At 34.9% G+C, this 5,500-nt stretch overlaps 1 non-coding gene across 1 annotated transcript; it reads left to right on the plus strand.

Annotated features, from left to right (window-relative positions):
* The first annotated feature begins 4,935 nt into the window (after positions 1–4,935).
* Positions 4,936–5,007, plus strand: TRNAT-UGU (transfer RNA threonine (anticodon UGU)). Its single transcript has one exon. It is a non-coding gene; the product is annotated as a tRNA-Thr (tRNA).
* Positions 5,008–5,500: the final 493 nt, after the last annotated feature.

Below are 5,500 nucleotides of genomic sequence, written 5' to 3' on the forward strand. Positions count from 1 at the left end.
CCTTATTTATTTTGCCTCTCATCAATCCTTCCTTTTGTGCGTGACCCTGTAGGTTTTCACGATATTGACAATTATATTAAATCATGCATTTAACATGATAAATAATGAGCGATATCTAGAAACACATCACTGCTACCCAAGAGACAAAAATGTTATGTGATCTGATAAATCCCCTTTTGTGATAATACTTGTATGTACGATTACCCTTTTTGCACTTATGTCTATATTGAACATAAGGCATAGACCGTGTCATCCTTGTCCAGTTCAATATTAGGGCCTTAGACATTTATCCTGTTACGCAGGATGGGAAAATTCCATCTAGGTAACTGATGTCCCTCAACATGCTTCGTGGAGTACCCATCAACTATCTTTATGGTCATCCAGTTACGGACAATGTTTGATCAACAATAAAGCCCTAGATCTACATCTAGGATCCATAATGGTTTCAGGTCGAAGGGTGGTATACACCACCATTACCATAAGAATAACTTATGTCACTTTGCATAACATTCTATGTAGTATTCTTATAGCGGGTTAATCTAGTATAAATATTACTCCTAATATTCATACCTATGTTTAAGACTTGATAACTCCTTATCCATAATCCATGAGATATGATCATCAGTCTATATACATGATATTCTTAATGCTTTAATGTTATCCCGCTTCATAACAAAGCTCGACTACTGATACTTTAAGAATAATGTCCTTATGTTTAATTAGATCTCATGATTAAGTCACACTTGGTACATTAAATAGACTAGCTATTCTAGGGACTTTACTAAATAAACATAATAAAGAAAATTCCTTTTATTATTAATAGATAATTTGATAAAAGTACCAAAAGTATTGGCCTCTAGGGATTACACCAACGATCTCCCACTAACACTAGAGCTAATCAGGCATACCCCTAATACAAATAGATCTAGTATGTCCATCATGCTTCTGCTGCGCAAGAGGTTTTGTCAGTGGGTCAGCAATATTGTCAAGTGTAGGTACTCTGCATATTTTCAAATCTCCTATATATATTATCTCTAGAATGAGGTGATAACACCTAACTATGTGTTTGGATCGTTGGTGAGATCTAGGCTCCTTAGCTTGTGCAATAACACCATTGTTATCACAATAGAGGTCAATGGGATCCACAATGCTAGGAATTATGCCAAGTTCACTAATGAACTTTTTGATCTAAACAATTTCCTTTGCTGTACTTGAGACAACAATATACTCGGCCTCGGCTTTAGAATCAGCAACTGTATCTTGCTTTGAACTTTTCCAGCTCACAATGCCACCGTTTAAGCAAAACACATAACCGAATTGCGATCTAAAGTCATCCTTATTGTCTGGAAGTTAGAATCGGTGTGTCCAATTACAACAAGCTCTTCCCGACCTCCATATATCAAGAATGAGTCCTTAGTCCTTCTCAAATACTTAAGGATATTCTTGACGGCTACCCAATGAGCATCATCGGGATCAGATTAGTACCTACTCGTTGCACTTAAAGCATACGAGACATCTGGTTGAGTACATAACATGGCATACATGATAAATCCTATTGCAGATGCATATGGAATCTTAATCATGCAATCCATTTATTCCTTAGTTGAAGGGGATTGTGTTTTTTATAGACACATGCCATGTTGCATAGGTATGAATCCTTTCTTGGAATCATGCATATTAAAGCGTCTCAGCACTTTGTCTATGTATGTACTCTGACTTAGGCCAAACAGTTTTTATGATCTATCTCTATAGATCTTGATTCCTAATATATGGGCTACTTCACCTAGGTCCTTCATAGAAGAGCATTTCCCCAACCAAGTCTTTACTTGTTGCAAGGTAGGTACATGTTTCCAATGAGTAATATGCCATATACATATAATACCAGAAAGACGATCATGCTCCCACTAACCTTCTTGTAGACACAAGCCTCATCTTCATTCTTGATGAATCCATATTGTTTTACTGTTTTATCAAAACAAAGATTCCAACTTCTGGAAGCTTGCTTCAATCCATTGATTGATCTTTGTAACTTGCATATCTTTTGGGCTTCTTCTGGTATGTCAAATCCTTCAGGTCGTGTCATGTACATATCCTCAAGAAGATCCAATTAAGGAAAGTAGTTTTGACATCCATCTTCCATATTTCATAATCATGATATGCAGCGATAACAAGTAAAGTCCGAACAAATTTAAGCATTGCAGCTGGTGAAAAGGTTTCATCATAGTCAACCCCATGAATTTGTTTATATCCTTTTGCAACCAGTCTTGCCTTATAGGTATGTACTTTACCATCCATTCCAGTCTTCTTTTTGAAGACCCACTTGTATCCTATAGGTTTAACTCCTACATGAGGCTCTACCAAGGTCCAAACCTGGTTTGTGTACATGGAATCCATTTCAAATTTCATGGCCTCTAGCCACTTCTCATATTCAGGATCAGTTATGGCCTCTTGGTAGGTCACATGCTCATCTTGATCCATGAGTAATACATCACCTTGATCAGTTATAAGATATCCATATCTCTCAAGTAGGTGACGTATCCTGCTTGACCTACGATGGTCTTGTTCTACTTTAGCAGGTTGATATTCCACAACTCATCTTGATCCATGAGTAATACACCTTTGACCAGACCACACAAGCATAACCTCGATGAGTAACTAAGTGCCTAGCATTAAGAGACTTGCACAATACCACCGCATGATGAGTCAGCAGAGTAATATGGTATTTACACATAAGTGGCTACATAACCCCATTTATAATGAGTAACAAGGTGTCATTGCCTATATGGTGACACGGCCCCATCAATCATCAATACACAGGTGAGTTAATCACGAGTGCAAAAACGCTTACATGACTGCACAAGCCCACTGAGCTATAGCACTGGCAAGTAACGAGGGATTTATGCCTAAGTGGATACACAACCCTACCAATGGTGAGTAATAAAGTGTCATTGCATATGTGGCGACATATCCCCACCATACTGATACTCCAAGTGAGTAACCAAGTAAGTAATACGACTCGTCAGGCCCCACGAGCCCACCTTATCAATAGCTCTGATGTGTATCCTCAATAAAATTACCACCTAGTAACACACACCCACTCCTAATGCTATCATATCTAAACAACTCATGTTCGAACATTCATCCATAATGAACGGACAACGGGGAAAGAAGTGGAAGGACACCATAGTCTCCACTAAGTTATAGCATTTCCAGTTAGTTTTACAACACAAAAGACAACATAAGCCAACCATGTCAAGTGAGAAAATATCATGCATCCAACAATTTATATCATCCAGTTATTATTCTAACATCAATACATGATACTAACACAAGAAATGTCATCATATTGACATGTAACTAGAGCAACTCAACTTAGTTTATAAACATATAACCAACATGAACTATTCATGCATCACCAACTGATATAAAAACATAACATTTATTTATCATAAGATAAAGCGTTGGAATAACTTCCCAATGCAAGAGACAACACTCCGTTCTGAGTTATAGAACATAAGTTATGAAGAAAACAAAAACAACATTTGGAAAAAATCTTCCTTATGATTCGAATCAAGTATAAAATTTGATTCAAATTAATTCATTCAGAAGTGAAAAATAAAAAATAATCAAAATCAATTTAGCCAGTACAAATCTCTGATTCGAATTATTTCAACCAGAATCCAACCAAAAAGGCTTCTGATTCGAATAAGAACTTCTCTGATTCGAATTAAATATACAAAATTCCATATTTTTCAATGGTTTTCTCAATCCATTTCAAAGAGGAAACACTTACTTTCAATTTCTAAGAATACTAACATGTTAGGAAAAGCTGTGGACCAAACATGCAATCAACTTCCATGCATTTTTCAGAAATCCTATTACCACAATATGTCATATTCATAAGATTCTATGGATATTCATGATCCAACCCCAATTTAACTCTCACTAGTAACTAGCATATTATGATCAAGAGGTATATTCCCAACATGCATGTATAATCTACCACATTTTAACATAGAAGCAAGTAATTAACATGCTCAAGAACATCTCACAACCCTTACCCACACATGCAAATATCACAATATTTTCCCCCCAAGGTCCTAACTAGGACTCACCTTGAATGGAGATTATGGCCTTGAGAGATAAAGATGATGATGATGATTCCTATACTTGATCATTTTTATTCTTCTAAATCATCAAAGCTTCATACATGCATCCATGAAGGATGAACTTGAGTTCACAACTTCCTTCTTACTTCTTGTATCTCCCCGCCCTTCATCTCTTCTCTCATCTACATTATGATTTCGATCATGGAAGGAGGATAGGAATGGTGATTAGAGTTGAGTTTGATGAAAAAGGTAGACTTTCTATCCCCCTCCCTCTAGGGCTTGGCCCTCTTTCTCTTCACTATCTCTCAAATTCTAATTTCTTTGTTCTAAGAGAGAGAGAGAGAGAGAGAGAGAGAGAGAGAGAGAGAGAGAGAGAGAGAGAGATGAAATAGTGAAAATGAAGTTTTGGCTTGGCTTTGTAGTTTATGTAACCAATCAATGCAATGACCATCTCACCCTTGGTCACAAGACTAATTACTAATCATGTCAACTATGAGATTATCATTTAAATCCCATTTACTTAACTTAAAATCATTCTTAACCTCCACTCATAAATAATATTAGGAAATGAAGGTAAGAAATCCATAATTAAATGTACTTAGCTTGATACACTCTTTAGGAAAGTGATCTTATAGGATGATTTCTACAAAGTGCGTGAGAGACCGGACAAAACATGGTGAAAATACTTGTGAGGTTGTTCGACAATTCTTAAAGTCGTATGGGATATTACAAGTTTTACAATAAATATCATATTAGTTAATATGATAATTTTATAAAATTATATTTGCTTATTTAGATTAAATAAATAATTTTTATTATATAAATTGCCCTTATAGTTTAGTGGTAGAGCGTCAGTCTTGTAAACTGAAGGTCCACAGTTCAATCCTGTGTGAGGGCAACCTTTTTTATTTATTAAAAGTCCATATGTCCAGCCACCCCTCCTGTTTTTGATCCAATGGTTGAAAGTCCATAAAAAACAAGTAAATAAAATGAATTTTGAAGAGAGAGAGAGAATATTAAAGGCTGAGATTATAGCAGAATCATATTTAATTTGGGGCATATCAATAAAAAAGAGACATAAATTAATTTTATATGTGTATAATTTCCTTTTTGTGAGTCACCAACATAGTAGATTGCATTATCATAAATACATATTACATGTAGTACTAAATGGAATTAAAGAATAAAACAATGAATGAAAAAAAAAATAAGAAATACATATAAGCCTAAACAAAAAGGAGAAAACTCATAAAATATATAAAAAATATATATAATAAAAGAAAAATATAAATGAACGAAGAAATTCAAACAAACATAAATAAAAAATAGATACACCATAAAAATAGAATAAAGTAAGAAGAATATAAATAAATAAAAAATAGAGAAGAACA

This window comes from Lathyrus oleraceus, chromosome 4 (genome assembly GCF_024323335.1).
Source record: "Lathyrus oleraceus cultivar Zhongwan6 chromosome 4, CAAS_Psat_ZW6_1.0, whole genome shotgun sequence".
Classification (NCBI taxonomy): domain Eukaryota; kingdom Viridiplantae; phylum Streptophyta; class Magnoliopsida; order Fabales; family Fabaceae; genus Lathyrus; species Lathyrus oleraceus.